We start from the raw sequence: 26,740 nt of genomic DNA, 5'->3' as shown, positions 1-26,740 counted from the left end.
ATTCTCTGTTAATAAGGTATGTCAATTTATGATAGACACAAGAGCATCATTGGAGGGCAGTGAAACAGATTTTAAGATATCTCAAAGGTTCAATTACATATGGCTTGCACATCAAACCTTCACAATAACTGCATATCATGGGTTTTTCTAACTCAAATTGGGGTTCAGACCTTGATGATAGAAAGTCTACCACAGGTTACTGTATGTATCTTGGACCAAATCTTGTATCATGGTCTTCTAGGAAGCAAGTTGTTGTTTCTCGAAGTAGCACTAAGGCTGAGTATAGAGGACTTGCTGCTGTCGCTACAGATATTTTATGGCTGTAGAATTTGCTCAGAGAGTTGTGTTCCAGTTGCATTGCCAAGAATTTATTGTGATAATTTAGGTGTTGTCCACCTTGCTACGAATCCTGTCATGCATTCTCGCACAAAGCAGTTTGAGTCGGATTTGCATTTTGTTCACAATAAAGTCTTGTCGCACGAGCTTGTTGTTGTTCATCTGCCTGCTGAATTTCAGGTTGCTAATATTCTCACTAAAGCTGTTTCAAATCCTCAATTTACAATATTTAGATCCAAACTCAAGGTTTCATCGGCTTCCACCATGAGTTTGAAGGGGGTGTAAAGGAAAATTGTCAAGCAGACAGTTAGTTATTATTTTGTTACATTCTGTTATTGCTAATATAGTTTGTCATTTTTATCTCTTGTTAAGTTTGGTATAGTTTGTTGCAGTTTGTTACTACTGATATAGTCTATCAGTTTTATCCCTTATTATTGCAGTGTATAGATACCCTTTTTGTAATCATTCATGGTATCAATGAAATCACTCTATTCTCTTCTATCTTATTCATGATCACAAATCCTAATAATCCCAAAGTGCTTCCAGGTGTAGTCTAAAGCCAAAACTAGCAAAGTAGACAGGAACGATGAGCGCGTTAACAAAATCATCAAAGGTTTCCAACAACAAATTTCCCACTAGTCAAAATTAGTCCATACACAAAGGCCCCAACAACATGGTGTGCGCCAAGCAAATCTATGATCCATGAACAAATAAAAAGTCCAATCATAACATCCAGCAAACTTGAGGAGTCCCATGTCTCCAACCTGATTTTGCGTTCGATCACCCGAGTCAGGGTGGGATGAACCACGCAGAAGCAAAACACAATGAACAAAAAGGTGCATATTGCTGAGAGGAGTGGTTTTCCGCCATCATGGGAATAAGGAATCAAGATTGTGAACATAATCCACCCATATGCATCAATTAACATGGTTGCAGTTAAGGCATCTTTGCCAAGCCTTCTGTAGAGGATCTTGAGCCCTGATAGGAGCCTAGCAAGGACTGGAAACCCCGTGACAGCAAGAATTGCACAACAAAAGAAATACCCTTAGTGGAAACAGTAGGGTTTGGTGAACCTCCTGATACTCTATGCTCTAGAGCAAGAAAACTAGCACCCGCCAACATTGGAATGAGAATGCAAACAAGAGCAATGGTTATAGCCTTCTTGCTTGATCTTAGAACGATGTCATTCTAAGATCAAGCAAGGCTATAATCATGGCTCTTGTTTGCATTCTCATTCTGGACGGCTATGTACTCTCACACCATTCTAGGATTTGCAAAGGTTTGCAAAGGAACACATAGTACATAACTCATTAAGGAACACAGTACATAACTCCAAGATTTGCAAAGGTTTCAACCGCAAGGATTCCTTGTGGACGGTAAAGCGTGTTACAAATTCCAGGGATTCTTCCCATGAATGATGAACTCAATATAACACCACCCAGCATATAAAATATCAACCTCAGAAATTTTTTTCTCATTAATGAAATAGTAAGTGATTGATACCTAAGGTTAATTTTCATGCACTTGGAGTAAAAGATTTAACACTATCAACCATTATAAATGATCTCATCTTTTACTTCTAAATAATTATTGTAAAATTCATTAATCTTGGTATATATGACAATATGTAATTGGTTAATAAAATAAAATAAAAATATTGACAATGTCGGTGTATTTTAATTAAATACCCTAACATTGTGTAGACTTTTTAACAAATTAACAGAAATGCAATCTGTTATTAGAAAAATTCACTCGAAAAGCAACAAATTAGTGGTTGAACGGATCAGAAAATTAATAACCACACATGGATGGTTGGATAAAAGTTAAGTTTCTATAAAATTTCTCAGCATATCTTTTCTGGCAAATTAATAAAAGCAAAGAGAAAATAAGGAAAGATAGAAATTTGTGTTACAAATTCGTGAAACAGAAGAAAGGAACCCCTCTGCAAACAAATTCTCTCATAACACTTTTTTCGCTTCACTTATCTACTTATATACTCATTCATGATACCTTTCACAAAAAATCATTCCTAGAGAAATAAAATTGCTGTAGAGTAAAAATAAACAATTCTATTTGGTATTAATGGCGTTTTAGGGAGAAATAAAAAAATGTCAGAAATGACTTTCTAAGAATAGGTACATAAGTTGGAGACACAAAAAGAAAAAAAAAATAGTACAATAATCTTTGCAATATTTTTCTTTCATTTTTAACTCATCATGAATAACATCCAATCCCCATGTGCTAGAGAGAGAATGTTATGTAAATTGCACAGAGAGAGAAATTTTATAGTCTATTTGGTTTCACATTACATAAAAACTCTCAGATCCCGATTTTTATCATCGTTTTGACACACAACCAAACACTCATTTTTACTTTTTATGCAACTTTGTATGTTTTAATTTTAAAAAATGTAACGCTAGAAGACTCCACAACGAGGCTGTTTTCGGATTCGAAAACAAGAACAACTGGTCATCAAGACAAAACTTTATGCTGCATCAGGCTTGCCCTCAGATTAAAAAAAAAGTATTAATACAGGGTACCCACATATGAACACTTACAAGTATCTGGGAAACCATAAGAGGCAGGTGAAATGGCTTGAAGATGCGATGAAAAATACTAGAAAGCAGGACAATGTAGGCAATTTGAATAGACAAAAGAGGAACAGCTTCTCCAATGACATTACCACGCTTCCAGATATTGTCGGAAAGATCCACTGTTGAATTGTAACATGCAAGTTCTGGTATTGCATCTGGAGGAAGATTTGATATCGAATACGGAGGACGAAAATCTGCCATAGTTGCCATCCCAATCTTCTTCTATGAGGTCTTAATTAACTTTCTTATGTTTCGATTTTTATTTTTTTTTGCATCCTCATTTATACAAAGACATGTTGCCAGAACATTATGCAAGTTATTGCCATTACAGTTGAAGTTGGCCCAGTTCAAATTGCTGTCCTTGTCCGTTTTGCTAGAATATATTAAATACATTGCTGTATTTTGTTATTGTTATTTTATGTCCTTCGTTTATGGAAATAGCTGTTGCTTAAAATAACACATTTGGTTGCAATTCGTTACTTAAAAAAAATTAAAATAAGTTCAACTAAAAAAACTTATTAAGATACTTATTTCTGACTCAAACAAATGGCTATTGAAACCTTCGGAACCAGAAGAATATAATACATAATGGGAGAGAAAATAAAATATAAAAAGGCAAGTCTTTTTCTTCACGTGTTTAGAAGAGAGAAAAAAAGGAAAATAATATTAGAAAGATGGATATCGTATCTGATATGATTAGAAAAAAAATTATAAGAAAATAGGTGAATAAAAAGGCAAATAAGAGGCACAAGAAAAATAAGATAAAAATAAATCCCTTATCCCAACAGCTAAGAAAAAATAGATAAATAAATTAAAAACAATAAACAAGATAAACTCTCATTTCTTGTAAATATTATAAATTAAAAAAAATTAATTTATATTAACTAATGCAAAAAATAAATAAATAAACACTTCATGCCTAAACTTGAAAGTTATTTATATATGTAATTGGATGTAACTTATTTTAAAAGATATAATTATAATTAAAAATTAAAATAAAATGCAATAATGATTTGTAATAGTTAAAGATAAAAATGTCTAAAAGAAAGATGATATCATATGAAATAATTGATTTTATTAATAATTATAGATACTAGTGTTTCTTGTTCCATAAATTATGTAAAAATACATGTTTCTAGTCTTTTCTCCTCAGTTTTTAGTACATTAAGAGAACACATAATAAATGAATCATTCATTAAAAGTGATATAACATTATCATTTAATAAATAAAGGATAACAATAAGAACTAAATTAAAATTGTATATTTTTATCAAATAAGAGGTTAAATAGAAAAAAAATCAGAGATTAAAATCAAAATTAACTAAGCATTTTAGGGGTAAAAAGACATTTAAACTTTCAGTTTTCTTCAAATATTGCTACTTCTTGAATGATCTAACCTCGTGATTTGCAGCATGAGGAACAAATGTTAAAATTATGAGGAATTGCAGAATTGTTTTCGTCTTTATATATAATCAGAATCCAGATCCAGATGGCACTGATGAACCATGCATCAACATCAACTACTAGTTCCTAATCCAACACTTGATGCTAATATATAAACCGTAGATCCAACTAATTGAATGAAGAAGGAATAAATTGGAAAGCTTCAGATGTTGTAATTATGTTGTGAAATAGAATTATATATGATGCTCAAATTCGGTATAGTTAAAACAAAAGTAACACGAGACCAAGAATAGGTTATAAACCCAAAATACTACATCTGTGACAGCATTTAACTTTTTTCTGTCAGGGTCTTGACAATCACATTAGAATGAAAGATAGAAGATTGCTTGAGATGATTTGAACACATAAAAAAAGTGATTGGAGGCATCAATGAGGATACTAGATTGTATAATTTTTAGAGATATAAAAGAAAGGAAGAAACTAATGAGGATAGTAGATTGTATAATTTTTAGAGATATAAAAGAAAGGAAGAAACTCAAGAAATTGGATAAAATTATTATAAGATTCTCATAGTGATTAATATCCTTAGGAATTTGGTTTTAACCAAACTCAATGATATCATGTGATCCATAAAGTCAACCTGACCTAATGAGATTCGATCATTGTTGTTGGTGGTCTTCAAAATCACATTACACATCAAAGTCTTGTCGAGTGGCTGTGAGATGAAAGTTTAAATTAATAATCATGCATAATTTCCTCAACAATTTTATTGATGGCGTTTTCTTTAACCAACATCTATTGGAATATATATTAATCCAAAATCCACATAAAAGAAAACCAAAATAACTTGGGATAGATTAGGTAAATTTTTCAAACTACACCTTCTCTCTCCTATCTTTTTCCAAATTACATAAGTTTGTCAAAATTTTTCTAATGTACACAACATTTCTATGTTCATTGAGAATTCGGGTTTGGCCACCCCGACTTTCGTACGGGCCTCTTATTTTTTTAAATTAAATTATATGTTTAAATTTTTATTTTAATTTAAATTATTAAAATAGTGCAAATATTATATTATATAAATATATTTTTAATTGATTTTAAAAATTTTTTTATTAAAATATTGTTTAATAAGAAAGTAATATTATTAAATATAATTACTTATCTTGTATTATTTAATTTATATAAAATATTTTGTAGGTGAACATTTTTTTTAAATATGAATTTTGTCTAATAATATATTAATTTGCTTTAGTAAAAAAATTAAAACTTTTAATATTATTATGCTACTAAATATAATTTGTTTGTTTATATCATTAGATTTTTTTAAAAATGATAATACTTTTGGTTTAACAATTTATTTATAGAAAAATATTATGCTACATTATAAATAAAATACTTAAACAATTACATTTGGGTAAAGAAAAACTTAAGATGAAGGCATGTTGGACAATTGTTTCTGGTATGGTCACAGCAAATTCCACAATTTTCTACTTTCCCGTCCATTTTCGTCTTTGTCCATCTCAGTATGAACGCGAGTTGAAACCGAACTACCCTTTGTGGTCCACTTTCTCCTTGGATCAAGACCCCATTTATCTCCTTCATATTCTTGGCACATTAATTTGTGTGGTAGTAAACCAAAGGAGTTGTTGTAGACGTGCAAAATGTGTTGCAAAGTGAATAGCGACGACACGCTGACACATAGTTCATGGGATCAACATTGACAGATTTACATGCAGCCATGATGTGAGAACACGATAAATGTTTAGCCTGATATTCACCACAATCACATTTTTGGAATTGTAACATTACTCCAAACCTTCCTGGTGGTCTGGGTGTTTGAAGTGAGGATTGGGTCTCTGTCACAATAAAATGTGTGGTTGTGTCTGTCGTCGTTTACAGTGTCTATTTGATTCTTGTTTACCGTTATTTATTGCCTCAAAGATGACTTTAGAATACTGTGAGTCGAAGTTGATCACTGTCTTAGTTTGTCGACCTCTAATAGCAAAGAGGTGTGCGATCTTGAAGTACGTCTCCTCAACCAACGATAACACCGATAAATGTCTTGTGTTTTTTAACATAAAATTAACAGACTCAAAAAAGTTTGTAGTCATATGTCCCCAATGTTTCCCCTCATTGAAGCATTATTGTACCCAATTTGGTTTGGGTGATTGATAAGTCATTTAGCTGCACTTGGCTTATTGGCACGAATATCCCCAAGATGTCGCTAATACATCTTCTCCGTGTATGCATAACCTGTAAATATTCAATCCAATCTATTACATTATGAAATTTGATTGAAAGTAAAGTTTAACGAAGAAATAAAATAGATTCTCACCAGCCAGCATGAGTGGTTTCTTTAAATGTCTACAGTTTGAGTTACAGCGAAGAAAATTTTGTGCAATATGGCGCAAGCAGAAGAAATGGGATGTGTCCTGAACCCATAAGTTACTTGGGTTGTTGTAAGCACTTATAATCAAAGGGTGTCTATTTGAAATGAGAGAAATGTTAATTTACGGAGTAACATGTCTTCTCAAATTCATTAGGAAAAGCCCCCAAGCTGAACGCCAAAGAATCCAAAAAAAAACTATTTCATGCACCAGTTTCATGGACAACCACCTCAAAATAGAAGCACAAAATCGAAAAAACTATGATTTGGACCCTTGCAACTATACTTAAGTGTCCATGTTATGCATTTTTTTAAAATTATGTCCAACACATTAATGATCTTCATGACACACTTTTTCCATAGTTTGAACATCAAAGAATCCAAAAAAATATATATCGTGCACCAGTTCCATGGACAATCACCTAAAAATAGAAACACAAAATCGAAAAAACTATGATTTGGACCCTTGCAACTATGTTTAAGTGCTCATGTTCTGCATTTTTCTAAAATTATGTCCAACACATTAATGATCTTCATGACACACTTTTCCATAGCTTGAATGTTAAAGAATCCAAAAACAAATATATCGTGTACCATTTCCATGGACAACCACCTCAAAATAAAAGCACAAAACCAAAAAAATTATGATTTGGACCCTTGCAACTAATACCTAAGTACCCATGTTATGCATTTTTTTAAAATTATGTCCAACACATTAATGATCTTTGTGATAAACTTTTTCCATAGTCTGAATGTCAAAGAATAAAAAAAATATATCGTGCACCAATTTCATGGACAACCACCTCAAAATAGAAGCACAAAATCGAAAAAACTATGATTTCGACCCTTGCAACTATGCTTAAGCGCTCATGTTCTGCATTTTTTTAAAATTATGTCCAACACATTAATGATCTTTGTGACAAACTTTTTCCATAGTCTGAATGTCAAAAAAATCCAAAAAAATATATCGTGCACCAGTTCCATGGATAACCACCTCAAAATAAAAGCACAAAATCGAAAAAAATTATGATTTCAACCCTTACAACTATGCTTAAGGGCCCATGTTCTACATTTTTTTAAATTATGTCCAACACATTAATGATATTCAAGACACACTTTTTTGATAGTTTGAATGTCAAAGAATCCAAAAAAATATATATGTTGTGCACCAATTCCATGGACAACCACCTCAAAATAGAACCACAAAATCGAAAAAACTATGATCTGGACCCTTGTAACTATGCTTAAGTGTCTATGTTCTGAATTTTTTTAAATTATGTCCAACACATTAATCATATTCGTGACACACTTTTTCCATATTTTGAATGTCAAAGAATCCAAAAAAATACCCAATTCCATGAGCAACCACCTCAAAATAAGAACACAAAATCGAAAAAACTATGCTTTGGATCCTTACAACTATGTTTAAGTGTCCATGTTCTGCATATTTTTAAAATTATGTCCAACACATTAATGATATTCGTGACACAATTTTTCCATAGTTTGAACGTCAAAGAATCCAAAAAAATATATATTCGTGACACACTCTGCAATTTGCATACGTTTCTAAAAAATTAAATGTCTCACCAGCAAAACTGACATAAGATGGACAACTCAGAATTTCTTTTCTCACTCTGAAAATTATAATGGACGTTTGTTGTATCAGTTACCAGGGATAAATCACAGTCCAAATTGACAACACTCTATAATTTGCAGACGTCTCTAAAAAATTATATGTCTCACCAAAAACACTATGCAATTTGCGCATTGTGGACCCTTGCAAATATGCTTAAGTGTTCATATACCTGTTAATCTAAATGCACAGTTAACTAGTGACTCACTCAACTATAAGCAAATTCTATAAATACCACTATAGCTAAAGACATTCGTAGCACTTTCAAATTTTCATCTCAATCTCTACCACAATGTGTCACCTAACTACATATGTTTGTATTTACTACAACGATAAAATCTGCAACACTAATGAAGACACCACCTTCGTTAGTAACAACACAAAAACTTTCATGGTCGACAAGGTCATAACCTTTACACAATTGCTTGAACTTGTTCACCAAAACTAAACATTGAACCACAACAACACATCCAACATCTCCACTTTCGGTGCCCTATATTTGAGTCAGGACAACATTATATATACACATATTTTATTCTGCGAGATGATGCTAATGTTCGACAAATGTTCAACATTTTTACAATAACCCATCACTACCATTAGTGGAGTTATTTGCCATAATCTGTGACAATAATAACCCACCAAGCAACCAACATGGCTCAACCTCCAATCTTGAGAACTTATTAGATGAATACGATACTTGTTGGGTCCTGACTCCTCTTTCGGGCCCAAAGGAAGTAACATATCTCCATCCCACGAAACAATATTCAAACGGGATTGGTAATCTATGGATGATTCATGTCTTAATTATTTCTGCTTTGAGGTTTTTATGTATTGTCTTATATCCGTGCTCAGTGATCACTTTACGTAATGAAATAAATTTTTTATTTAAATTTAAGTTAATAATTTTCAGTTTACCCACTTCTACTGCAATATGTGACATGGTAACATAACTGTCGAAATTCACAACACTTTGCAATTTACACTACACTGTTTCAAAAACTTAAATGTCTCACCAGCATAACTAACATAAAATGGAGAACTTATAATCTCTTTTTTCACTCTGAAAATTATAATGGACGTTTGTTGCATTAATTGCAAGGGAAAAAGCACAGTCCAAATTGACAACACTCTGCAATTTGCATACGTCTCTAAAAATTAAATGTCTCACTAGCAAAATTGACATGAAATGGATAACTCATAATCTTTTTTTTTTCACTCTGAAAATTATAATGAACGTCTACTGCATTAATTACAAGAGAAAAATCACATTCCAAATTGACAACACTCTACAATTTGTACACATCTCTAAAAATTAAATGTCTAACCAGCAAAACTGACATGAAATGAACAACTCAGAAGCTCCTTTTTCACTCTGAAAATTATAATGGACGTCTGCTACATTAATTACAAGGGAAAAATCACAGTTCAAATTGACAATACTTTGCAATTTGCACACTTCTCTAAAAATTAAATGTCTCACTAGCAAAATTGACATGAAATAGACAACTCATAATCTCTTTTTTCACTCTGAAAATTATAATGGACGTCTGCTGCATAGTTACAAGGGAAAAATCACAGTCCAAATTGATAAACTCTGCAATTTACACACATTTCTAAAAAAATTAAATTCACTAGCAAAACTGACATAAAATGGATAACTCAAAATCTTTTTTTTTTCACTCTGAAAATTATAATAGACGTCTACTGCATCATTTACCAAGGGAAAAGAAACATTGGATTCCAGAGAAGCCTTTAGCAGGAACACAATTCTAACCTTATGAGATTCCAATACACATCAACAAGGCAAAATTCTCATACAACTATAAATAACACAAAACACTCTCAATACAAATGCACAATTTCACACAACATACCTTCATAAACCAAATTCAATTTTATTACTATGTCATTTTTGAAAGAAACAAGCAGCCTGACCATTGCTAACTCGAGATTAGCCTTTATTTTTCCAAATGGATCAATCACTCACAACCAAACTAGTGTTTATTTTCAAAGTCCCACTCCAACACCAATGCGAGTTCCTAATGACTGTTCTTTTAATACACTCAAGATCAAGAGTAGAATGCACAACACCCTTCAGCTAACCAACGATCAATTAATGGATGAAATATACTACCGACAACCATTCATAGATGATGTCTACACAATATATTTACAATTGAAAAATGATGATGATGTCTACACAATATTAATGTGCAATGAGCAATACTCGTGTGTTGGCCCTATAGAATTATTATGTACCATCAATAAAACACACCGGATGGTATACTCAACCTGCTTCAATCCAATATCACTCTTACTCATGATGCACTTATGTATTACAACGGGAAGTGAAACATACCACACCAAGGTGGGTTTTTGGGTTACTCCTTCACTGGAACAAATCCAATAAGATTTGGCATTCCTATGGGATGTAGCATGAACAAACTCAAGAATTTAATCAAGCAAGTTGCACCTATGGGGTTCCCCCTATGGAATTCAGGAATCACAATTGGTTATACAATTGTTCTTTCGACAACCAAGTCATGTTAAATATTTAGAAAATTTAATCGAATATGAAATAACAGAATTGAAAAATGACAAAGACGTGCTAAAGGGGTTTGTATAATCCAACTATTGGAAACGATTCTGCCCAATAGAAATTTTAGTTATTTTTAGCAAACCAGTAATCCAAATGGGAAAAGACATGTCAACTGCACAACATCTTTTAAACTATCATTGGTTTCCTCATATTTGTGTTGCAATTGTATTTTTAGTATGTTTCATAATTCTTGTTTATCATCTCAGTCACCGCTATTTAATTTTATGTGTATTAATTATTTATTCACTGTATTTTTTTAATTTATTTCAATACTACTAACTAATTTTTTCATTTTTTAATTAATGTACATAATAAAACAAAAATTTCAACGACACATAAATTTAACTAAAAAAATATATACATGTAACTAAAATATTATATTGTAATTTTCTCAATTTTTTTTATTTTTCTTTATCTATATATATCTCTTAAAAAATTATAAAAATTATTTTGATAAGAAATTGGAGAAAATAATTATTTTAAAAAATTTAAATTTTTTTAATAAAGAAAATATATTATTAGACAATTTTAATAATTTTTATTATTAAAAGTTTTAATTTTTATTTGTATTATTTTAATAATTTAAATTAAAAAAAATTAAACATATAAATTAAAAAAAAAGAGGTTCGTACAAAAGTCGGGGTGACCAAACTTTCCAATGAACATAAAAATGTGGTGTATATCAGGAAATTTTTTACAAACTTGTGTAATTTAAGAAAAGATAGGAGAAAAAATGTGTAGTTTGAAAACTTTGCCGATAAATTATAATGATATTCTGTGGCATGATAAAGTAGCATGGATTCCTTGCCTGTTTCCAACAATGCAACAATTTTACTTATTAATTATAACATTTTGAACCCTTGTGAAATGATGTTAAATGTTCCTACTCTAATTACGATTGTATTACAGCTAGGTATCCAGACTGAAGGACTGAGCAGTATGGGGGTTTATTCTTATATTGAAAATAAAATAAGTGCCAAGCGTTAACAATACGCTCTTTCTACCACATTCTTTATTAGTAGTTAAAATTTATTGAAAAATGCAAAGTTTTGAATGAAACTCATTCAGTAGTCAATGAGACATATTATTAAGCCCCAATAAATTTCAGCCAATGTTAGTGTGTTTAAAATAATGTGGGGCAAACATTTCTCTTGAAAATTAGGAGACAAAATGAGAAATCCATATAACTTGGTCATTTCTTTCGGGAGGTTGTTGCATTTTTTCCAAAAAAAAAATTGTATCATGAAAAAGAACCAGTATGTACATGTTTTGATTAACCTATTAAGGAAATAATCTGTTTTTTTTTTTTTTTTTTTTTACTTGTAGGCTTGTAGCATTTTGAGAAGTTTTGAAAAATTATGTTCTAAAAGTAGCAGAACCAAAAAATGATATAAGTCTAGTGGGATGGGAGGCCAGGACCTCACCTTAATTCCAATAGCAATGGCAATTTTCAATTGAACTAGTTCACCTAATCTCAAAGAACCTTCTTTGTTATCTCTAACAAAGATTAGGGGCAAACTCCTTGATGAAGCCATATTTTACAGATGCTTTGTCAGCCATCAAGGTTACAATCAGTAGCTACATGCTCAGTCTGCATAACATAAAATGTAAATAAAGTCTCTCAGCCAATTCCACGTATTTAGAAAAGTTTGTGTTGGTATCTAGAGCCTCCTTCTCTCCCTGGTCATGAAGCACTTTGATCACTTCTGTGAACAAATCTGACTAAATCCCACTTCTGTGAAATACTCCAGCAATGTCTCTAATCACCAAACTTGGGTATGTAAAATATATCAACAAATAAGAGAAAGGTAAGGTTTGAATATTTCACAACACCAGAATATTTGTACATTGTACCAGCTTCCAAGCTCTAATTTGGTATTGTGAAAGATGGATTTTTTCCATACAGGTTTTTTACTTGGGCTTCAAGGACAAGATTATCATGTATGTACCACCTTCCTGTGTGAAATTGACAAACCAGTGTTTGGCAAGCTCGAGGTATCAGAAGTGTTTATTTTCAGTTCCCCATACTCATTTTGTTTCAGGGCAGCATGAGAACTGGGTTTATGAAGGCTACCAACAAGTGCCTCGAAAACTCTGTCATCAGGTATTAGACCCATTCTCATCATCTCATCATACAACTTAAGAGCTTCATCTGCTCTCCCCTCCTTGGATAAACCAGAAATAATTGCCGTATATGTCTTCACGTTTCCTCTTATGCCCTTTACCAGCATTTCATTGAAAAGCTTCAGAGCCTCATCTACCTTGTCAACAATACATTCCCCATGTATCAATGATGTGTAAGTAAACACATCTGGCAATAGTCCCTTCTCTACCATTTCAGCTTTTAACATGAGCTTGCTTTACTTTTTCATTCTTGCTATACGCATCTATTAGAGTGTTATACGTAACAATATTAGGCACCACTCCCCTTTTCTCTATATTCCTTAAGAACCTCTCAGGTTCTGCAAGGTTTCCTTCCTGGCAATATATCTCAATAAACGTAGCGCAGGTCACAACGTTCGGAGCCACTCCTTTCTCTACCATCACATTTAACACCCTCTTGGCTTCCTCATACCTGTGCAATTTACACAGCCCACTAGCAAGAATGTTGTATGTAAAGACATCCGCTTCAAACCCTTTCCTTTCCATGATATCTTGCAGCCTGAAAGCTTCATCCATCATCCCTCTTTTACAATATCCATCCATCATCGTGTTAAATATTACAACATTCAAATCAACCCCCTTACACTGCATCTCTTCCAACAAGATCTCCGCAGCCTCCATTTGGCCAGCCTTGCACACACCACTAATCAATGCCCCAAAAGTGAGTATTCGGAACAATGCCTCTACAAATCATCTCGTCAAACAGAGCTGACGCTCTTCTAACATTCCCCGCCCTACAATTCCAACTTATCATCGACGTGTAGACATAAACATCCATCTCCACGTTCCTCTCACACATTTCCTCATACACCTTCTCTGCCTCCCCAATTCTCTCGGAACTCGCGTACCACTCGATCAAAATAGTATACGTCACCAAACTAGCCACAACACCCTCCCTCTCCATCAACCCCAAAATCTCATCAACCCCCTCCCGATCCTTCCTCACAACACAAGCATTCAACAACGTATTATAAGTAAACACCGTTGGCACAACGCCTCTCGCGGCCATCTCGTTCATCAACTCCTTAGCCCTCCCAACCTCCCCTCTCCTACACAACACATCAACCACAATAGTCAAAGATTGAACCCCGATATCAACGCGACCGGACTCAACCATCCTTCGAAAGAACCTCACACACAATTCAACCTTATTACATTTCTTCAAAGCAAGACCTACCCTCTACCACCAACCCTTTTTCCATCACATAATCAAACACCTTAAGGGCATCTCTAAACATCCTATTGTCAGCACACACCCTGAACAACATGTCACACAGAGTCTCAACAAAATGGGGTTCAAATTCACATTCATCAACCAAAGAAACAACATCTGAAACGGGGCGTTTGGTTTCGACTTCGGTGGTGACAAGGGAGTCCAAGAGGGTCCTCATTGCGGCGAATTTTCGGGCTGCGAAGAGGCGGTAGAGGAGGATGAGGCGGGCGTTGAGGTCGGGTGACGGGAGGAAGTGGAAGAAAGTTAGGCAGGAGAGAGGGGGGGGAGGGTGGGGTCGGAGAGGACACGGTAAGTGACGTGGGGTGAGATGCAGGGGATCAAGGAGTGGTGGAGTTTGGAATAGGGGTTGTTGAGGAGGGTAAGGATTATGGTGTGGGCGAGTTGGAGGTGTTGTGGGGTTGGAGGAGGGAAGGAGGTGAATTTGCTGAGGATTCTCGAGAGGGTCTTCCGGGGATGGGAACACATTGGTTTTCTTTCTCTTTACAGAAGAGAAAAGGTGGTGGAAAAATAATGGGAAAAAGGGTTCAAGAATTTTAGATGGTAACAGGGAAAACCAGATTGAAGAAAGATGCTTTGTTTTGCACTCTGCTGCTGCCTGCTGTTGCACTGCACTAAAGAGAAGGGGGTTGATTTGATGCTGTCTGCTCTACTCTCGAGTCTACAAACTAATACAATCGGTGCATGAATTTTGGGCATTTTGTTGGAGCAAAATGGGGCATTCGGAAAAGAAAAAAAATATAAAAAAAAAATAAAAATATATATATATATATATATATATATATATATATATATATATATATATATATTATCAAAATAAAAATAAAAATAGTACTATAGTCTATAAGTCATTGTGCGGTAAAAATTTAATTAATATCAAATGAATTTTAAAAATAATAGTAATTTTTTTGGTGAAGATAAAAAATTTAATAATTTAAATCATTCTGTGGTAAAAATATGTAGCCTATATGAAAATGGGTCCAATCCAACTTATGTTTTCACACCTTGACATGTTAGATCTAGTTAGGCAATTCATTTTGATATCTTTAACTTGAATTTTTAATTTTTTTTGTGATATTATCTATCCCAACATGTATATAAATGGGAAAAACATATAAAATGAACAATCTAATTAAATCAATATTATTCAATAAAATTGTAAGTAAATTCACGTGGATAAAAAATTTACATTTGCTTCACTGCTATCAAATAAAACTTCTCAGAAATATTTTCGGCTCAAACATAGGGTCATTCAAGTTTACAAAAGAATTCAAGTTAAGTAACAAAATAAAATAAAGTAAAATAATATGTTTGGAACATCATACAATCAAAACAGAAACTTATGTCCGAGTGTCACAAAGCATTATATTTTGACATCTTCCAACACGAGGTTTCTTAAAGCAATCCACCTAATCATATGTTTCCACAAACACAAGGTTCAAGATCATCACAGGATCCAAACACAAATAGCACACCGAGGGTGAGTCATCACAATCCTTAATGAATAGAGATAAACGAAAACATACAAGTATGATATAAAAATAACAATAATATAATTATAACAACACTCAACACCTAACAATATAGGTATAACAAGGCTCAACTTTGACACAATTCACATCATTTCAACACTCAACACCTAACATCACTTGTCCTAGAATTTAATCACAAATCACATTTCACGCCTTCACGATTAATCACATATTCAAAACAACACATCTCAAATACAATACTGCATCTCATACTTACCCAATTCATTACACATCATCATATAACAAGTCACAATGATCATTACACAAACGCTATATAACAAATACACTAAGACTCAATCTTATATGCATTGTGGTACCATGTCAATGAAAAACAACACCAGGGTGCATAGGAGTACATAACAAGACACGCCACACAATAGGTATGTCAGGTCACTTTCACTAGTGAAATCATAAGGTGACCAGTCATGGTCACTCTATTTTGTGAGAATGTTCCAACCATATGATATTAACATAGGTTTAAAGGAGCACTCAAATCGAGTGTACTTATTCCCAAGGCCTAAACTCTGAAGAATCTGTTAAGACCTCACCTTCCTGATTCAGGTTCAACCCCTAAAACAACCTTTGCACGCAGACACTCATGAATTATATAATACCGACAATCTCACACTTGTTTTCAAACACATTTAACACATTGCACTATAATTTAACACCTTAGGTTCCTAACTTGGAATCCTACACTTTCCTTCTAACACCTTAGGTTCCTAACTTGGAAACTTACAATTTCCTTTTTAACACCTCAGGTTCCTAATTTGGAACCCTACACTTTCTTTTTTAACACCTTAGGTTCCTAACTTGGAACCCTAAACTATCCTTTTATCACCCTGCGCATAAAACACTTTTCTCAAGGTAAACACCAGTCGGATTATTATATAATTTACAATTCACAACACAAGTAATATCACATCAAGTATTAACCAAACACTTATTCACAATCATATTCCATGTCCACAATTTAACATCTCACAACGTCACAATCCACCATCACATATTCACGTGTATCTCACAAATTTACACATGTTCAACTTTCCACTTAACTCAATCTTAATCACAATTTCATAATCCCAAAATGTCATGTCATTATGCCTCATGAATTATATACACATCACACATTAGTAATATTTACATGGCACAATATATATATATATTAAATCGAACTATATTATCACTTCTCATACATCATATATATCATACAATAACAATCTTCTAACATTTAAGGCATATAATCATTCACTTAATAGCAACCACACATACATGTATAGTAAACAATTATATTCTTACATTTTATCCTAAGCTACTACGACCTTTGTAGAGTAAAATTATAAGTACAAGGGATGTACTAATCTTATTAAGTTCATTATCTTGTTTGAAATCTAAGACAATTATCTACAACTCATATGTTGATTACAAAAACCGGTTTGACTATTAACTATGTATAAACCTAAGGTAAACATTGGATCATTCTTTAATCTTGACAGCTCGACCTTTGCTCAATAATTTGACTCTCTAGGGGACTATACAACTTTGAATTGGGGGAAACCAACAACATTTGTTAACTAACATCATGGGCTACAACTTTTATGAAGAGCACAAAACTAATTTAATCATTTTCTTAGTCAATTTTAGGATACAAGATAACTCACGTTGTTAGGAAAATAGTATGAGCTTAAACCAATTGATTTTCACTAAGCACGAGTGTACTCTCATCAAGCACGGTTGTGCTTCACAAAAAACTTTGTTTCATGAAGAAAAAGAGACACAATTCAGACCTCAAAACACACCCGAATTTCAAACGAATAGAACAGAACATGTGATGACATCATGGGGAACAAAATCCCTCGATCAATTTCAAGAAAACATGCAAGAATCAAGAATTCCCAAATTTCTAGGTTTCTAACATTCAAAGTGAAACACTCAATTAAATCATCCAATTCACATCAGGGCATTAATTGACTCGTCAAACATGGGAAATTCATAGTTATCATTATACAAGAAAAATTAAAACGCATAAAAAAACCCGAAATTAACTCCAATTTAATCCTCTAAGGATCCCTACACATGTTTACCATAACTCCAATTGCAATAAACTCATCCTTTACCTTTAAGCAAGCTAATGTGTGTGGTTTGACAGTGATAGAGGTGTCCCTAACAGTTCCCTAAGATTCTTCAAGCTTTTCCTTTGGTTGCTTTGCTAGGGTTTCCAAATGTTAGAGAGAAGGAGAAGGGATTAGAGCCTCAATTTCACTGTCTCTATGCTAGGGGAATTTCTCTCTCTACCGAAATTATTTTGCAATTTTAACGGTAGGAGTGTGTGAAAATGAGTTATGAAGATGGTGCCAAAATTTTAGGATGATCCAACGGTTAACAAGTCCGGGATCATAGTTTTACTAGGACAGGTTTGGGTGTTTCTAACAAAAATAAAGGGTTTTGGGAGAGGAAGAGGGAGAACGAATTTGGAAGGAAAAAAGAGCGTAAAAATATATCGTAAATATAAAAAATGACTTAATATGTCTCTATTTATAACTAGGATACTCTAAGCCTATTATTTACTCTATTTTCTTTATTTTATTATTTTATAAAAAAAACTTTATTTTACTCTTTCATTAAATAAATAACCAATTAAAACATCCATTTATTTTCTAAAAAATCATTTTACTCTATTTATTTTCTAACACTATGAAACCATTATTTTAATTAACAAAATTTTTTTTCTCTCATTTATTTAATTTCTAAAAAATTTATTAATTTTTAAATAAAACTCTTTTTATTTATTTTATGAAAAATGGAGTCTTTCATATTCCTCTTTATAAGTAGGTCATTTATTTATTTTACCCATTGATAGGGTTGTGTTTGTCATCATTAAGTGTATGTTTGGTAGCGGTGAAATAATGTAGAAGAGAAGTGAAATGCAAGGAAGACATGATCTACCACAAATTTCAACGGTTTGGGACACATGAAATGGCGAAAAAAATTTCCAAATAAAGTATGGGTCCCACTATGATGAGGACATGGCAAGGACTAAGGGCAATGAACCTTTAGAAGGACACTGAGGACCTATGTCAAGGGCTAGAACAAAGAAGGCCAAGGAAGCTCTTCAACAAGTGTTAACCATGCTATTTGAATTTAGGCCCAAGTTACAAGTGGAGAAGCTTCGAATTGTCAATTGCACCATGTTCCAAGAAGAGTAAAGGGTGCCACCTTTGTTGAGTGGTTTTATTAGCATTTTGTTAGTTGAAATAAAGGCTCAAACTTGTGTTAAAGTGGTTGTCAATTCTCTTTGGATTTTCACCACTTATGGGCTTGTTTTAATTTAAAGAAATTAAGGTTTAATAAGGTGGAAACTCTAGGCTTGTGGCTGCCTCTTGGCTGACCAAGAGCTAATCATTTTTCCACATGTTTTTGTGTCTTAATTCTAGTTTAATTAGGTATAATGACACCACCAATTGTTGTTATTGGTGATCATTTGTCCTGACTCTAGTTTTAATTAGGTATAATGACACCATCAATTATTGTTATTGGTGATCATTCCAAATTATTGTTTTTGTGTCTTTAGAAGGACATCATTCTTATTTATGGGCTGCACATTTTCTAATAAAGGGGAGACCTTGAATTGAGTTTTAATCACCTTCTAAAGTGTGAGAGTGAATCTCCTTAATTACTTGAGTGATTCAAGAAATTGATTTATCAAGGAACACCACCTTGTGTGTGACACTAATTCCGAAGGAGTGATTCTTTCAACCAGCTTCTTCATTCTCCTTATCCATTCCATTTTCTTAATTTCATACAAAAAAAAAGAAAAAAAAACCTTTGAAGATCCATCCTCAACCCTTGTGCAAATGGGTTTACATCATTTTGGTTATCAAAGATCCGGTTCAAGGGTTTTTCAAGATTGCTTGAGCTGAAATTTCTTGGTAACATCCTTCTAATTTCTTCCTTGCCATTTTATATTACTTTGTTCATGCTATTTTTTTATTGAGACTGAACCATTGCAAAAATTAGGCCTTTAATTTCTTGTTAAAAAAAAGGGGTAGAAACTTATTTTTTTAAAAAATTATTTTGGGCTGAATGGTTCATGCTATAATAGCTTTCAAAAATTCTCGAAGGTAATATAATTGGCTGTTAGAAGGTTTGAATTACCAAATTATGAAGTTTAATTCCTTCAAAAAAATCCCATTATGTAGTTGCTGGAATTTTTTGTCCTTGTTCTAAGCCTTTGTTAGCCTAACCCTAAGCCTTTTCCTTGTCACAAATTGGTGGTTGAACTTTGTGTAAACTTTATCTTGAATTGCTTTAGAACTCAAGGAGAATTCTAGAGTGGAAAAAGGCAAGAGTGTACAAAATTAAAAAAAAGCCATATTTGAGAGATACACTTGAGTTGGTGAGGTTCTATTTTCTTTATAACTACTATTATTTTTATTTTGAACATGTCAAGTGGTGGTCCAAGGCCAAACCAAATTGAAGGAGTCAAGCTCAACATTCCTCCCTTTAAAGGCAAAAGTGATCCGGAGGCATATTTGGAGTGGGAGCTCAAGATAGAGCATATCTTCTCATGTAACACCTATGAGGAGGCCCAAAAATTGAAGCTAGCAGCTGCGGAATTCTCAGATTATGCTCTTGTGTGGTGGAACAAATTGCAAATGGAGAGAGCTAAAAATGAGGAGCCTTTGATGGAAACTTGGGTTGAGATGAAAAGGATCATGAGGAAGCCGTATGTGCCGACAAGCTATACTAGGGACTTAAAATTCAAACTTCAAAAGTTGTCCCAAGGTAGCAAAGGCATTGAGGAATATTGTAAAGAAATGGAGGTGCTCATGATTCAAGCCAAGATAGAAGAGGATGAAGAGGTAACTATGGCTAGATTTCTTAATGGTTTAAATAGTGATATTCGTGATGTTGTTGAGCTGCAAGAATTTGTTGAAATGGAGGATTTGCTTCACAAACAATCCGAGTAGAGCAACAATTGAAGAGGAAAGGTGTGGCCAAAAGGAGTTCCACTAATTATGGTTCTTCTAGTTGGAAGGACAAGAGTAAAGGGTTTGTCACCTCTAATGTAGCACCTATACCATCAAAAACTCCTCCAAAATTCCATTAACAATCCTAAAAAAAGAGCCAGGATGTGAAGTGTTTTCGGTGCCAAGGCTTGGGACATTATGCATATGAGTGCCCTAACAAGAAAGCCATGATTCTTAGAGATGGAGAGTACATTAATGAGTCCGAAGTTGAAAAGGGAGAAGAGAGTGAAGATGAGGAAGAGGAAGTGGAGAAAACACCGGACGAAGAATTGTTGATGATTAGGCGGTTACTTGGCCATCAATTGAAGTCTATGGAGGAAAGTCAAAGAGAAAACATTTTCCACACTAGATGTTTGATTAATGGAAAAGTTTGCATGGTGATCATTGATGGAGGGAGTTGTACCAATGTGGCAAGTGCAAGACTTGTGTCTAAATTGAATTTAGTCACAAAACCACATCCTAGACCGTATAAGCTTCAGTGGCTTAGTGAGGATGGAGAGGTGCAAGTAAGGAAGTAAGTGGAGTTGGATATTTCCATTAGAAAGTACAATGATAAGGTTCTTTGTGGTGTTGTTCCTTTGGAGGCCAGTCACTTACTCTTGGGGAGACCATGGCAATTTGATAATATGGCTAATCATGATGGTTTCACCAACAAGATCTTTTTCACGTATCAAGGCAAAAAGATAGTGCTCAAACCATTGAGTCCACAAGAAAAAGAGAGAAAAAGAAAAAAAGAGCCAAATACTTGAGAGTTCAAAAAGTGAGAACAAAAAGAGGGAAACACAAGAGAGAAAAAAGATGAGTAAAACACTTGAAGTGAGGGAGAATTTTCTAGCTACAAAAGGAGAGGTCAAAGGGTTGTTTCATTCAAAAAAACCCCTATACTTGTTGATTTGCAAAAATTATGTTTTGACCACTAACACCTTTGACAACTCTGAATTGCCTTCTAGTGTTAAAACTCTTTTGCAGGCATTTGAGGAGGTGTTTCCATCAAGTGTTCCAAGTAGGTTGCCACCATTAAGGGGAATTGAGCATCAAATTGATCTCATGCCGGGAGCTTCTTTGCCTAATAGGCCAACTTATAGGAGAAACCCTCAAGAGACCAAGGAGATCCAAAGACAAGTGAAAGAACTCATTGGTAAGGGAAGGGTAAGAGATAGCATGAGTCCATGTGTTGTCCCGATAATTTTGGTTCCAAAAAAAGATGGTTCTTGGAGGATGTGCTCCGATTGTAGAGCTTTAAACAATATTACCATTAAATATAGGCATCCAATATCTAGACTTAATGATTTGCTTGATGAATTGCATGGTGCTTGTTTCTTTTCCAAAATTGATTTGAAAAGTGGTTACAATCAAATAAGGATTAAAGAAGGAGATGAATGGAAAACCGCTTTCAAAACTAAATATGGATTATATAAATGGTTGGTTATGCCTTTCGGTTTGACTGATGCACCAAGCACTTTTATGAGATTAATGAACCATGTTTTGAGAGAATTCATTGGTAAATTTGTGGTGGTGTACTTTGATGATATCCTTGTTTATAGCACAACCCTTGATTTGCATGTTGCACACTTAAAATCGGTGTTGTGTGTGCGTAGGAAGGAACAATTGTATGCTAACCTTGAAAAATGCATTTTTGCAAAGACCATGTTGTGTTTCTTGGTTTTGTAGTGAGTTCCAAAGGGGTTCAAGTTGATGAAGAAAAGGTCAAGGCTATCCAAGAGTGGCCTACACCTAAAAATGTGACCGAGGTGAGAAGTTTTCATGGCCTAGCGAGTTTTTATAAGCGATTTGTGAAGGATTTTAGTACCTTGGCAGCACCTTTGAATGAGATATTTAAGAAAATTGTTGTTTTCAAATGGGGGGAGAAACAAGAAGAAGCTTTCAATACTCTTAAGCAAAAGTTAACCAATTCTCCCATACTTGCTTTGCCAAAATTTTCAAAATCTTTTGAAAATGAATGTGATGCTTCAAATGTTGGGATTGGGACTGTATTGTTACAAGAAGGTCATCCAATTGCTTATTTTAATGAAAAATTAAGTGGTCCTACCATTAACTATTCTACTTAAGATAAGGATTTGTATGCCTTAGTGAGAGCGTTGAAAACATGACAACACTATCTTTATCCCAAGGAGTTTGTGATCCATAGTGACCATTGTGGAATCAATGACTTCCAAGATTATTTTTATGATGCCAAAGAATCAAGAGTTAAGCAAGTTCCAAAGAATCAGGCTTCAAGAATCAAGTCTCAAAGAATCAAGATTCAAGAACAATTAAGTTTCACGACTCAAGATTCAAGAACAATCAAGATCAATATTCAAGATTCAAGAGAAGTTGATTTCAAGATTCAAGAGAAGAAATCGAGAAGCAACAGTCAAGACTTCACAAGGGAAGTATTTTTCAAAAATCCAAACATAGCACAATTTTGTTTTACAAAAGAGTTTTCTCAAAAATTTTCTAAGTTACCAGAGTATTTACTCTCTGGTAATTGATTACCAATTTCATGTAATCGATTACCAGTGACCAAATTTGATTTCAAAATGTTTTTAACTGATTTGGCAATGTTCCCAAATATTTTTCGAATGGTGTAATCGATTACACTATATTGGTAATCGATTACCAGTGTATCTGAACGTTGGAATTCAAATCCAACTGTGAAGAGTCACAACTTTTCATAAAATGCATTGTGTAATCGATTACATGATTATGGTAATCGATTACCAGTGATAACTTTTGAATATAAGGTCAAAAGTTGTAACTCTTGACATGATTTTCTCAAGGTTATAACTCTTCCAATGGTTTTCTTGACCAGACATGAAGAGTCTATAAAAGTAAGACCTTGACTTGCATTCAAAAGAACTTTTACAACTCTTTAACAATTTTTTAGAACTTCTAAGAATTCCTTTCTACTCATCTCTCTTCTTGTTCTTTCTTTGCCAAAAAGCTTTCTAAGTTTTGTTTTTCCAAACCTTGTTTTTCTACAAGTGAAAATTCTGCAGAAAACAAAAGTGTGCTGCTATCTTTTCATTCTCTTATCCCTTTGCCAAAAGAATAGAAGGACTAACCGCCTGAATTCTTTTGTGTCTCCCTTCTCTCTTTCCAAGAGAATTCAAAGGACTAACCGCCTGAGAATTATTTTGATTCTTCCCTTCCCCTTAAACAAAATATTTCAAAGGACTAACCGCCTGAGATATCTTTTGTTTCCCCTTACAATGATTCAAAGGACTAACCACCTGAGAATTATTTGTCCTAACACTTTGGAGGGTACATCCTTTGTGGCACAAGTAGAGGGTACATCTACTTAGGTTGTTATACTGAGAACAAGAGAGGGTACATCTCTTGTGGATCAGTTCAAGTGGAGGGTACATCCACTTGGTTTTTCAAAGAGAACAAGGGAGGGTACATCCCTTGTGGATCTTTGGCTTGTAAAGGATTTTACAAGCTTGAAAGAAATCTCAAGAACCGTTGGTTGCTTGGGGACTGGATGTAGGCACGGGTTATTGCCAAACCAGTATAAATCTTGTGTTTGTCTTCTTCTTCCCTACACTCTTTAAATTATGTTGTGTACTTTTAATGGCCGCTTTTACTTTTGGTTAAGTTTTTGTTTCTGTTCTTCACTTTCTTAACTTAGTAGTAAAAGCCTAGTTGAATCTAGTAACATTAAGAAGGATAAATTTTTAATTAGTCAAGACACATTAATAATTAATTCAACCCCTCTTCTTAATTATTCCGAGGCCACTTGATCCAACAACCATGAGTCCTAAAATTCTTAAAGGGACAAGGTAAGCTAAACAAAAGGCATGCCAAATGGGTGGAATTTCTTGAGCAATTTCCTTATGTTATTAAACATAAAAAGGGAAAAGGAAATATTGTTGCGGATGCCTTGTCAAGGATCCACTTTTTGCTTTGTATGCTTGAAACAAAAATGATTGGATTTGACTGCTTGAAAGAAATGTATGAAGGAGATGACACCTTTGGTGAAATATTCAAAAATTATGAAAAGTTTTCTAAAGATGGTTTTTATAGATATGAAGACTACCTCTTCAAAGAAAATAAATTATGTGTGCCCAAGTGTTCTACTGGAAATTTGCTTGTGTGTGTAGCCCATGAAGGTGGTTTGATGGGGCATTTTGGGGTCCAAAAGACCTTAGATACATTGAAAGAGCATTTTTATTGACCTAACATGAAGAAAGGTGTGCAAAAATTTTGTGAGCGTTGTATTGTTTGCAAAAAGGCCAAGTCAAAGGTAATGCCTCATGGTTTGTATACCCCTTTACCAATTCCGGATTCTCCATGGATTGATTTATCAATGGACTTTGTTTTAGGGCTGCCTAGAACAAGTAATGGTAAGGATTCCATATTTGTTGTTGTTGATAGGTTTTCTAAAATGGCTCATTTTATTCCTTGTAGGAAATTTGGTGATGCTAATCATGTGGCGGATTTGTTCTTCAAAGAAATGGTGAAACTCCATGGATTACCAAGAAGCATTGTTAGTGATAGGGACTCCAAGTTCCTAAGCCATTTTTGGAGGACCTTATGGGGAAAGTTGTGTACTAAGTTACTATTTTCTACTGCTTGTCACCCTCAAACGGATGGACAAACAGAAGTCATGAATAGGACTTTGGGTACCTTGCTAAGGACCGTTTTGAAAAAGAATATTAAAAATTGGGAAGTTTGCTTACCTCATATTGAATTTGCTTATAATAGGGTTGTGCATAGCACTACTAGTTGTTCTCCTTTTGAGGTTGTTTATGGTTTCAATCCACTAACTCCTCTTGATTTGTTGCCAATGCCTAATATTTCAATTTTTAAGCATAAGGAAGGACAAGCCAAAGTAGACTATGTGAAAAGGCTCCATGAAAGAGTCAAGGCCCAAATTGAAAAGAGGAATGAAAGCTATGCTAGACAAGCAAACAAGGGGCACAAAAAGGTTATTTTCCAACCTGGAGATTAGGTTTGGGTTCACATGAGAAAGGAAAGGTTTCCGGAGCAAAGAAAATCCAAGCTTCAACCAAGAGGGGATGGTCCATTTCTAGTACTTGAAAGGATAAGTGACAATGCATACAAGATTGAATTGCCCGGTGAGTATAATGTGAGTACTACATTTAATGTGTCTGACTTAACTCTTTTTGATGTAGATGGAGAAGCCGATTTGAGGAAAAATCCTTTTGAAGAGGGAGAGAGTGATGAAGACATGGCAAGGACTACGGGAAAGGAACCTTTAGAAGGACTTGGAGGACCTATGCCAAGGGCTAGAACAAAGAAGGCCAAGGAAGCTCTTCAACAAGTGTTAACCATACTATTTGAATTTAGGCCCAAGTTACAAGTGGAGAAGCTTCAGATTGTCAATTGCACCATGTTCCAAGAAGAGTAGAGGGTGTCACCTTTGTTGAGTGGTTTTATTAGCATTTTGTTAGTTGAAATAAAAGGCTCAAACTTTTGTTAAAGTGGCTGTCAATTCTTTTTAAATTTTCACCACCTATGAGCTTGTTTTAATTTAAAGAAATTAAGGTTTAATAAGGTGGAAACTCTAGGCTTATGGCTGCCTCTTGGCTGACCAAGAGCTAAACATTTTTCCACATGTTTTTGTGTCTTAATTCTAGTTTAATTAGGTATAATGATACCATCAATTATTGTTATTGGTAATCATTTTATCTTCTCACTTGTGTAACCAACTTGAGGTCATTCCTATTTATGGGCTGCACATTTTCTAATAAAGGGGAGACCTTGAATTGAGTTTTAATCACCTTCAAAAGTGTAAGGGTGAATCTCCTTAGTTACTTGAGTAATTCAAGAAATTAATTTATCAAGGAACACCACCTTGTG

At 33.9% G+C, this 26,740-nt stretch overlaps 1 pseudogene; it reads right to left on the bottom strand.

Moving 5' to 3' along the window:
* Positions 1–12,387: 12,387 nt before the first annotated feature.
* On the bottom strand, positions 12,388–15,026 carry LOC100778527 (pentatricopeptide repeat-containing protein At2g32630-like; annotated as a pseudogene).
* Positions 15,027–26,740: the final 11,714 nt, after the last annotated feature.

Source organism: Glycine max, chromosome 20 (assembly GCF_000004515.6).
Source record: "Glycine max cultivar Williams 82 chromosome 20, Glycine_max_v4.0, whole genome shotgun sequence".
Lineage (NCBI taxonomy): Eukaryota > Viridiplantae > Streptophyta > Magnoliopsida > Fabales > Fabaceae > Glycine > Glycine max.
The sequence above is the reverse complement of the archived record's forward strand: the minus strand, read 5'-3'. Positions and strand labels throughout refer to the sequence as shown.